Below are 11995 nucleotides of genomic sequence, written 5' to 3'. Positions count from 1 at the left end.
GAGTTTTTCTGCTTTTGGTTCCTTAGATAAATACTAACAACTAGGGCTTTCCAATGATATAAAATATGTGTATGATTATCATTATTATTATTATTCATATAATCATAAATAACTTGTTGAACTTGGAAGATAAAAATGAATTTTCAAGCACTTTCCTTACTTGGTATGAGGACAATTAGAGTATATGGAATGTAGACAATGTTGTTGGCAATATAGAACAGCTGACAGATTAGAAATCGCATCTATTGTTCAAAAGTTACTGGGCTGACCTCGATTAGTCGACTAATCGGTCGAAATGAGCCGTAGTCGATGCCAACCTCTTAGTCGAATAAAAAAATTGAAATTAAATTTTTGTATCATTCTTTCCAAAAGAAAAGAGGCCTAGAAGCGTGGCTAACGCTAATGGCACGCATACCAGAGGCTAACTGCCTACAAAAACAGACACAGAGGCACTGAAAGAGGATTTCACCCGTCTAATGAACAGACTAGACTAGACAAATATCAAGATGTATCCATCAGTGGACCAATTGCATGCTTTTGCAGAGAAACAAGAAGCCTTCAGTCGACTCCTTCAGACATTAATCACCCCCCACAGCCCAAATGGAATGATAACAAAAAAAAAAAGTATACTTTTTATTTATTTTTAAAAAAAATTACCAATAGTCGACTAACGGCAAATTTTGGCCAATCATAGTCGACCATCCAAATCCTTAGTCGGGGACAGCCGTAAAGTTATGAATGAATTAGTGATATGGATACAAACTCATTGGATACCCGCTAAGACATTCCAGTGCTATCCACCTGAATGCGTCCTGTGCGTAATGGCTGGCTGGGACAGGCTTGGTCGTCGCTCCATGGTTAATGAAGAACTAAGCTGCACACAGTGGAGTGCCCGCTGGCTGGGAATATGGCTGACAGTACAATCAATAGGACTACAACAACAACAGGGGCTACTTGGACATGCAGCATGGCGGCAGAGGGAGTAGAGGCAGAGCCAGGTCCCTGGATTCGAGCACGTCCAGATCAGGTAGCTTCTTTTTTTTTTTTTTAGCTCCAAGCGGAATAATAACCAGTTAAGATATCGATAGCCAGGCTTCCAAACTAACTCCCTCGTTACCAGGGGTGTAAAGTACTTGAGTAATTGTACTTCGTTACAATACTTAAGTACTGTTTTGGGGGATTTGTACTTTACTCGAGTATTATTGGGTTTGTATACTTGTACTTTTACTCAATTACATTTCAGAGAAAATGAGTACTTTCCACTCCTTACATTTAAAATGCAGACCTACAAAGTACAAATCTCGCAGGTCCAACTATTTTAATTAGTATATTTGTTTCTCTGGCCGAACTAACGTTAACATTATTAACTTATTAATAAACACTTTATTTAAAAACAGCCAATCAAATCCCCATTACTTTTACTTTTACTTTTTAGTACTTAAATACATTTAAAAGTAGAAACTTTCTGACTTTTCTGATTTTGAGACAGTACCCATACTTTCACTTTAAGTATCATTTCTGGGTACTTTTTACACCCCTGCTCGTTACTCGGACAAATGTTTTAATCTCTCCCTCCCAGAGACGGAGGCCCAGGCCGGTCCTGGTCCTACGGGTGTTGATGGGGGGGATAAGGAGACCGCCTCACGCGCGGTGTCGTTGGTCATGAGCGGCGCGCGGCGGGGGGCGGTGCACCTGTGCTCCACCGTCGCAGAGCTGATGCGCGAGAATAACCGGTAAACTCTCACACGCGCCTGGTGTTGATATAGAGATCACGTGACGTGGGGATGTCAGTTCAAAGAAGAATCTTTTTTATATATATAATAATACTACTGAACAGGAAACCCACTCACAAGGAGTAGGCTTCTCCCCCCTCTGGTAAAGTTAACTATTGACTGCATATCTGGACTGCGATTTGACCTTTGGCTGGTAAACTCTCTCTCTCTCTCTCTCTCTCTCTCTCTCTCCTCGTTCCCTCCCCCTCTCTTTCTCTCCCTCCCCCTCTCTCTTTCTCTCTCTCTCTCTCTCTCTCCCCCTCTCCCTCTCTCTCTCTCACTCTCACTGTGCTTGTGTATCCTAGTCTCCACAGCACCATAGAGGCCCAGAGAGCCTTAATAGAGGACCTGAGAGCTCGGTGTTGTCTGTCCGAGGCACCGGTTGTCCTGGCTGCGTCCACCTGCTGCACCGACCAGACCAGCTCCACCTCGACCCTGCGTCCCTCCTCCTCCTCCCCTCGCCTTCCACCCCTCCCTCTCCCCACCTTGCCCCTCACCTCGCCCTCCCCACCCACCTCCTCCCCTCGCCTTCCACCCCTCCCTCTCCCCACCTCGCCCTCCCCTCGCCTTCCACCCCTCCCTCTCCCCACCTCGCCCTCCCCTCGCCTTCCACCCCTGCCTCTCCCCACCTCGCCCTCCCCACCCACCTCCTCCCCTCGCCTTCCACCCCTCCCTCTCCCCACCTCGCCCTCCCCTCGCCTTCCACCCCTGCCTCTCCCCACCTCGCCCTCCCCACCCACCTCCTCCCGGTCGCTCTCCGTCCACCTCCCCTCCCCCTCTGCCTCCTCCGGCAGTTCGGGAAGGGGGAGCCTGACCTCCTCCAGTGCCACCCCTCCCTGCCTCCTCCCTCGCCTGGTGACGACCCCCCACCCTCACCCTCACCCTCTCGTCGCCCGGCACAGACAGCAGGTGGGGAAGGCTTCCCTGTTCACTACACTTGTTACCTGTAGAGAGAAAGGAATTAAAGGAACATGCCAACATTATGGGAAATGTTACCGTCTTGATTGATTGAAAACTTTAATTAACAGATTGCAGAGTGGGTACAATACAGTACGGCTCAATACACACAATTGTTAAGGGGATGCAGACCAGAGAAAGACTTTCGTCTTGTTTACATCAGGGTCCCCTTCTTCTCCAGGGTCAGACAAGAAGATAGATATTAATTTCTCTGTGCGTTCAGTAGAAAGCTATCCGGATAAATATAAATGAATGGAAGTGGATACGGACCAGCTAGCCCAGCTGTTGGCCAAAAACACCTCTCTCAGTTTTAGGCTAGTGGTCCGTATCCGCATCCATTCATTTGTGCGAAGCTAGGCTAGCTTGCAGCCGGGTAGCTTTCTTGTCTGACTCTGGAGAAGACGGTAAGCGCATCGTGTTCTTTTAAGGATGCCCATTTCATTAAAAAAAAATTATAATAATAATGCAGGACCTCTTTAGGGGGTCTTTAATCGGCATGCAACGAACTGGACATGCAATTGGAGCGGCACACACACATGCATTGTCTTTCCTCAGTCGCCGATGCGATAGAGTCTCTGCGCCTAACCCATCCCGTCGTCCTTCCCCCCATGGGCAGCCGGGAGCAGACAGGGCGTCAACGTGAGCCGCACCCCGGGGACCAATCCAAGTGCTCCTGTCAGTCTTCGTCACGGACGCGACAGCGTTAGCGATCTGTTGTTGTGCACGTTTTTCCATTGGGTTTATCTTATCGGGGGGGAAGCCCTTGCGAGCACGGGGAGAACATGCAAACTCCACACAGAAAGTTCTGGGAGATACCCCACCTGGGTACCTGGCGATGCGGAAACCTGGTCCCCAAGCGGGAATCGAACCCTGGACCTTCTTGCTGTGAGGCGACAGTGTTAACCACTACACCACCGTGCCGCACCTATATATGTGTGTCTGAGTGATATATAATCACTGTGTTGTTGATTGATGATGACTATACTGATGATGGCGATGTTTGTCTGTTAGACGCCGTCTCCGCCCCGCATTGAGGAGGAGGATGAACTTCCCATCGTGCCTTTCTCTCCAAGATCGCAGAGGAGCGACGAGGGCGGCCTTCACAGACCAGAGCGCGATGGGACGTCCAGAGCGAGAGGTTAGATTTGGCCGCTCCCGGTGTGCGTCTCTTGGGTGTTTGCACTTGTCTCAGCTTCTTCCTCAGACCTGCGTCACTTTCCCTCTCTCTCTCTCAAGTTAAGAAAGGAAACTTGACAGAAACGCAACACAAGAAAACCCCAAGGCGGAGGAGCGCTTCACGCGGTCCTCTCAGAGGAGGGAGCGAGGAGGAGCAGAAAGGAAAGGAGGAAGGGGGCGGAGGGAGCATGGAGGCCCAAACACTTTCTCAGGGAGAGCTCCTCAATCCAACGTCCACCAGGTACAGAGAGTCTGTGGAACTGTTAACTGTGGTGCTTGTGGTATTCCATCACAGATATCTCTCTGTCGCAAAACAACAGGTGATAGTAATCAAATAACAGGTGGTTATCATTAAATGACAATCGTGGTCAATGAGGTGCGGCTCTTGACACATTGTGCCCGTCATTATACCCAGTCTGCCAGCACTGTAACCCTATGGAGATGTTTACCTTCTTTGCAGGGCTATAACTTTTTTAATATTATAGCTATATCTGCATTACTATGGCCCATTCAACATCGATTATCTATCGTTCAGGATGTGGGAACGTTATATTTTTTCATTCATACATTGTTGTGTTAATACCGTCTAGAATATAAGTATGTTTTTAAGCTTTTCTGCTGTAATTCCAAAAACGCTAGTTATAGGCCCTGACGCATATGATAGATTATCGATTGGCGTTTCTTTCCTATACACGCTATATTAAAAAATTCAAATGTATATGATCGGTATACATTATGCTTCATCATGCGTGAAGGAAAGGGGGAGGGGGGTCGTTTATAATTCCTTGATCGTCAGTAACGGCTTTATTTAGTATGGGTCGATATGTTGAGCAGATGGTTTGCAGTGAAATGAATAAACAATCGGGCTGAAAATAACGTTATATTCCTCTTACCGTTCGCCGATGAGACTGGAGGAAAAAGATCCCAATTATTTGACGTCGATCTCCTACATCCATTTCCGGTTTGTATGGCGCAATAAACGCCGAAATCATATAGATTATTGCGTTTAGAAAGCGATCCAAATGCACGCCAGTGTTTGTCTGGATCCACGTAACAAGATATGACTGCCGGAGGGATTTCCTCGACGCACCGATCGCCACTTCCGGTTTTGGTGTGAGTGTAACTCGCCCGACCATCCACCAGGCGGCGGTATTGAGGCGTTGCAATCTCAGACAGGGTGCCGCTGCAGTCCGGAGGGAGGCTGGATGAATTATGAATGCTATGGCGAAGCAATTTAATATTGATCCCAAAAACGATTTACGCCGTTGTTGGCGTTCAACGCATGGCGGGCAATAACGACTTACGCCGTTTATGGCGCACAATGTGTTAACACATCATGACAATATGAATGGACATGTTGAGATCTGGGCCCCGTTCCCCGTACCTGGCTAACTGAGTTAGCCGGATAATTTCCAGTATAGCCTGACTTAAGCCAGACCTTTCTGTTCCCCGAAGTCGGATTTTCTAAATCACCATGGTAACAGATCAGAAAGTTTGAACCTGGTCAGGAGCAGGGTTTAAGTTCAGTTAGCTGGATGAACCATGGCCACGCCCCCGCAAAGAAAGCTCGCTTCCTGAAATATTTCTCACAGTCTAGAGATCCCATTATACCATTCTGAATTATGTTTCTGTGCTTCGTTTTCCTAGAGGGGGCTTTTGAAATGTATAATAATAGAACTAAATGCTGATAATAAATCATATTCAGCCTATAGATTTACTTTGTCCTAAATAAAATAATGCACGTCATATACGGCGCTCGGAGTGCGATACACGCTGCATGTGGTTATTTTAATAACGGCGCATTGCAAATGTGAATCCCGCGGGGATATTTTTAATGAATGAAATCGGCCGTTTGGCTCTGATTAGTTTCATATATTCTCCGCTGTAGATTTGCTTAACGGAGCACCCGGATTGTGTTTCATTCAAGCATAAAATTGAAGTGTCTATGCGTGGATTGTGGTTTTTGTGGATTATGAATTACGAGGACTCTGAGGATTGTTGAATTGTATCATCACTCACACGTTATTGTGATATTGTAACTGGGATTAAAATGTCTGATGAGATGCGCTGTTTGACGGATTTGAGAAATTGAATGAGCCGTTGACGTCACATTAATGCATTTGAGAATAAAGAGATAAAACTTCATTCAAAAGAAAAATATTCGAAACACGGGTCTCTTGTCCATTGACGGATACACAATGAATATATCCCGTCTGGCACAGTGGTGCAACGCCTAGTGCTCTCGCCTGTCAACCGGGCGACCCGAGTTCGAGACCCCGCGTTTCCAATATAATTTTTTTGGAATATAATATTAATGATTATACGCAAAAGTAGCCTAGTTTTAAGTTAAAATATTATAAATCTACATGCATTGAGGATGTCATTCTTTATATAGCTCTCAACGTGCACCAAATTGAATTATTCCTACATTGCAAAAAGAAGAAAAAGACTAGAAGAAGGGGGGATTCGAACGCGGGCCGTCCCGAGTGAAAGTCAAAACGACCAACCGTCACACCACAGTGCAGATAAGTAAAACATCCACCATACATCCATCAATGGGTAAGAGAGCCGTATTCCTTATTCTGAAACGGTTGAACTAATTATTTTCGCTAGCAAGATCTCATTTGATTATCCATTCCATGAACCTACTGCCAGCAGGGCACGTTTAAAGAAATATAATCTGATTGATTGGGGTAATGAGGGACTTAAAATTTGCCTATAGATTATGCATTTAACTTGTCGGCGAGGCTATTGAGCCGTACTGCAATCTGTTAATGAAGTTTTAAATCAATCAATCAATCAATCAATGCCGTTAGAAAATCAGGATTTCTGCGATCGACACCTGCTGTCTTCTCAGCTGAGGCGGGCGCGCGCACTGATCCTGAGTATCAAGTCTGGTTCGAGTTAACGAGACTGAATCCACCTTCGAGGAACAGGAAAATCCCGGCTTCAAACATCGGGTTAATTGAATCTGGATAATGAGACTCTTGATCGACTTAGTTGAACCAGGTACGGGGAATAGGGCCCTGCACAATAGTATGACTATCCGTGTACCTGTGTCTATGTGTGTGTTTATGTATCTGTGTCTATGTACCTGTGTGTCTATGCATCTGTGTGTCTATGTATCTGTGAATGAAAGAATGAATGAAATTTTATTTTCGTGTCATGCCCGACGACCCCTCCCTTACGAGGTTTCTAAGCACACCATCAGAGGCCAAGATACATCACAATCACATATATGTTATTTTTGTGCGTTTATCTCAAGCTTTCTCTAAATATTCTGCAAGTGCAAATACCATGTGGTCAAAAATCCATTTGAATCTATTTGCATCACTAAACCACATTAACTCAAGGTTTTTACACCTGTCAAATAACTTTTGTATCTGTATCTGTGTTTCTATGTGTATCCTAGGGGGAAACATCGTCTGAGGCTCAATGACCGTGTAGCTGTGAGAGCCAGGAGGGGAGGAGAGGTGGGGGAGAGGAAGAGAGGAGCAGTGAGGTTTATTGGGCCTCTACAGAACACCGACTCCACGGAGGTCTACCTGGGAGTGGAACTAGATGAACCCTGTGAGTGTACTTGTGTGTGTGTGTGTGTGTGTGTGCATGCACCCATTTGACCTGGGTAGGCTGTAGTGAAGATTTGAAATTTGAAATAGAAATTAATTTGAAGGATAAACCCCTTGAGATATGCTATCTAGTTTTCGAGGGGGTCCTTAACATATTGACCGCCAGCAGCAGGGGGCGCTGATCCTCCTTCAGCGCCAGGTCTTTATTCAATGGATATAGTTTTAGAATGCCAAACTTGCGTGTCCTAAAACTATATTTTATATTATAGCTATGGATCTAATAACGCCGTAGACCGTCAGTGAGTTGCTTCTGGTCAACATGCAAAAAACGGATTGTTTTTTCATCTGTACATTTCCGTTTTATACCGTTTTGAATATGAGTATAGTTTGAGTGATTCTGAGTAATTCCAGGAAAAGACGAGAAAAAGGCATTTTAGTGTAATCCAGGTATCACGTAATTTTTCGGCTGATTATCTAATCATCCTGAAATCAATGCTAGATTATCATTATTATGTCTCCTCGTGCATACATGAAATGGCCCTCGTAGCGGGGTGCCCCCACAGTCCACACTGATTCCTCCCAAGAAGATCGTCAATATAATATATGTTCCCATATAAATGTACATACAAAATTATAGTTTGATCTGTAAACATGTAAACCCTAACACAGTAAATCAGTCAGTGCAAGTAGTCTGTTTGATCTAAATTTGATGAAGACCCCACACTTGGTTGTCGAGACCAAACCAAGTCCAGGACCAGTCGAGTTCAAGTCAAGACCAGTTCCTCAGAGGGGTCAAGACCGAGACCTCAGAGGGGTCAAGACCGAGACCCGAGTAAACAGAGTCCTATTCGAGACCAGGACCAAAATAGGCGATAAGTATACAGTGTACATGTCATGTAGAGGAATCTTCAAAAAATGTTTGGTATTCTATTGGTGGAGCCAAAAAAGCATACTGTATGATGGCATGAATTACACATCAGTTAAGAGGAAAAAATTTGTGTTGTACGTCTTTTGAAAATTCTCAAGATTCTCAGGACAATCAAGTCGAGTCAGCGTCCAATTGACTCACTGTATCTCAAGCCCCGCCCTCGGGACGGGGTCACTAGTGGCTGAGACCAAGTCCAGTCCAGGTCAACAGAAACATGGTCCTGGGAGACAAGGGTCCAGACTCAAGTACTACATCCCTGTTAGAAGCCTTGACTGTGTCTGTGGGATAATGGTTCTGATATTTATGATGCATGATAAAGCTGGGGCTGATCCATGTGCAGTGAATGAGGAACTGGCTTTGTGGAGCCATAACATATTATTAACACCTGAATAAGTAAATATGTAAGTACATTTTATTTTTAAAGCACATTTAAAACAACTGTAGTTGCACCCAAGTGCTGTACATATACAGTAAATGGCACTATAATAAAACACAAAAAAGAAAGCAATACAAATATAACATGCATAACAAGGACGATTGTTTAAAAAAAATAAAAAATAGAATAAAAAATATGAAAAATATAACATAAAACAGGGTAGGTGTGAAATCAGACTATCCAGGCTAGAAAAGTCCAGTAAAGGCCTGGGTAAACAGGTAGGTTTTTAATATATTTAATGAGGTTTATATTGTGGTATTATTGAGAACAGGCCATAATTTAAACCTCATTTGGGTGTAGGAACTCACAAAAACACTTTACAGGCTCACAACATCAGCGCCCTATTCATCGTCTCTATGGCACAGCCCCAGATTCTACATCCAGGTGGCATCACAAACTCAAGGGTTCACTTCTCCCTGATTTCTAGATTTTTGAAAAGTGTGTTGCATCATGTTCACAAATATTGACCGAACTGTCTTGGAGGCACAGGAATAATAATGTGAATTTATAAAATGGGTGGCATTTCCCTTTTACAAATTTATTGAACCCCTGGAATAATTGAATGTATAATTTTAATTGATGGGTTGCAGGGGACATGTCCCCCTCAATATTGATAAGAGGTACATTTGTCCCCCTAAAAATACAGCTAATAATATGAAAGACCCCCCCCCCCCCCCCCCCGAAAAAAGGAGTTAGAAAATAAGCGGGTCAAAACATATCCATCTTACCTGGCTGTAAGTTAACTATTAACCAACGATTTGAGACATGCCTCACTCTTGTTTAGCCCAATACACTTCACTTTCTTACCTTCAGGGTCTCTGAATTAGATAGTCAAGTCTCTAGAGATGAATGCTAACATTAGCTAATTTCTTCTTGCCTCGTTACATTTACCTATAGCGGGTACCGGAATGTTGTCTTTTCCTTTACATAAATAAAGACATTTCCACCATACATTGATGCACAAAGGGCAGAAATTGGTGCATAAAAGTACACCAGAATGCAGGAAATGAAGTGTTTGACACTCCTGTGGTGCTCCCCCGTACTATCAGACATCACCGTGTACTACAGTAACACCCATTCCCGTTGTCCTCCAGGGGGTGAGAATGACGGCAGTATCCATGGTTACAGGTATTTCCGGTGTGAGCCCAACCGTGGAACTTTCACCACCATCGCTGGAGTCAGGAAGGTGAGACCCGTTTCTAACTGCGCAGGACTCCCTAAAAGCCAGGCCTCTCATGTAATGAGACCCACCCCTACCTAACCCCTTCCCTCAACCTCATTGGACCTCACGCCCCGCCGACTTAAGTGCCCATTGGGCGAGGTGCATGACGAATACATGATATGCCTGGTCTTTAGTGAATCCCATTTTACTCACACTGCCTACTATAGTAGTGAATGCATTGGCTTATATAACATTGTGAAGTTGAATAACATAGGAGTGTGCTGGACTGGTGTGGAAGAATAAAGAAGAATGAGTCTGTTGAAAACACTGGGGAGTGTAGAATGAAAATTAATTTTTAATATAATTATTAAGCAAACATACTTTTTCTATGCGTGTTTCCTTGTGTGGAGGATTTTGTGCCGTTGCCTATAATTGAATGGGAAGTGAGGCACCATAACCTTATACTAATTTTATTCGTTTTCTGCTCAGTTGCAAGGACTGAAAGTTAAACACGACTAAAATGCCAGCTGTATTCCCTGCACATACGATTACGGAGGTATACAGTATGCTTTCAAAACGTACTTAAAAGAACATGCAAACATTTTGGGAAATTAGCTTACAGTCTTCTCCAGAGAGAGACGAGAAGATAGATACCAGTCTCCTCTCTGTGCGTTCAGTAGAAATCTATCTGGCTGCACGTTAGCCTAGCTTAGCACAATGAATGGAAGCGGACATGACCGGTTAGCCTAGGCATTGTCCAACTAACGCCTCTCCCGAAGGCTAAGCGGTCATGTCCGCTTCCATTCATTGTGCTAAGCTAGGCTAACGTGCAGCCAGATAGCTTTCTACTGAACGCACAGAGAGGAAACTGGTATCTTATCTTCTTGTCTCTCTCTGGAGAAGACGGTAAGCTAATTTCCCAAAATGTTGGCGTGTTCCTTTAAGTTTCTCTCCTGATGATCGACCAGATGTGTCATAGCAGCACGGGGGAGGGGAGGTACAGGCAGGGTAATAGAAATGACAATAAAAATATATGAGAATAAAAAATAAGCATAGAAGATAAAGAACAAGATAGAATATGAAAAGAAAAAGTGAGGGTCTGGTCAGCTGGACAGGTGACTATCGATGTGTGTATACGTACAGGCCCCCCTGTTATCATATACAGATTCAACCCCATGTACAAATATATATAGCTAACCAAGTCTACGCTGTACAATATGCACTACTCCATACAGAGTCTTAGTCTACCCTGGTATACGGATGATCAATAAATATAAAATATGCGTATACAAATAAGATCCATTGTGTAAATGAATGAGCGAGTCCTTGTGCACCAGAGTCCATGCAGGGTTCAGTAGTTCTAACAGTTCTCCAGCCGTTGTTTTCCCAGCTGTTGGTCAAGTCAGTCCTTGCCCACGGTTGTGGAGGGTGTGGGGGCCGGGGTGTTGGTTGGGTGCTTGCCTTCCTCACCAGCTTGTTCAGTTTGTTAGTGTCTCTTTGAGTTCAGCATACAACAGAGAAAAAGAGGACACTAGCGACTACAGACTGTTAAAACAACTGCAGCAGTCCGTTATACACACGTTGAAGGACCCAAGCCTCCTCAGGAAGAACAGCCTGCTCTGACCCTTCCTGTAGAGCCTCTGTGTTGTCCTGCTCTGTCCCTTCCTGTAGAGCCTCTGTGTTGTCCTGCTCTGTCCCTTCCTGTAGAGCCTCTGTGTTGTCCTGCTCTGTCCCTTCCTGTAGAGGACCTCTGTGTTGTCCTGCTCTGTCCCTTCCTGTAGAGCCTCTGTGTTGTCCTGCTCTGTCCCTTCCTGTAGAGCCTCTGTGTTGTCCTGCTCTGTCCCTTCCTGTAGAGCCTCTGTGTTGTCCTGCTCTGTCCCTTCCTGTAGAGGACCTCTGTGTTGTCCTGCTCTGTCCCTTCCTGTAGAGCCTCTGTGTTGTCCTGCTCTGTCCCTTCCTGTAGAGGACCTCTGTGTTGTCCTGCTCTGTCCCTTC

The sequence above is a fragment of the Notolepis coatsorum genome (genome assembly GCF_963971535.1).
Source record: "Notolepis coatsorum genome assembly, chromosome: 4".
In the NCBI taxonomy this organism is placed as follows: Eukaryota; Metazoa; Chordata; class Actinopteri; order Aulopiformes; family Paralepididae; genus Notolepis; species Notolepis coatsorum.
The sequence above is the reverse complement of the archived record's forward strand: the minus strand, read 5'-3'. Positions refer to the sequence as shown.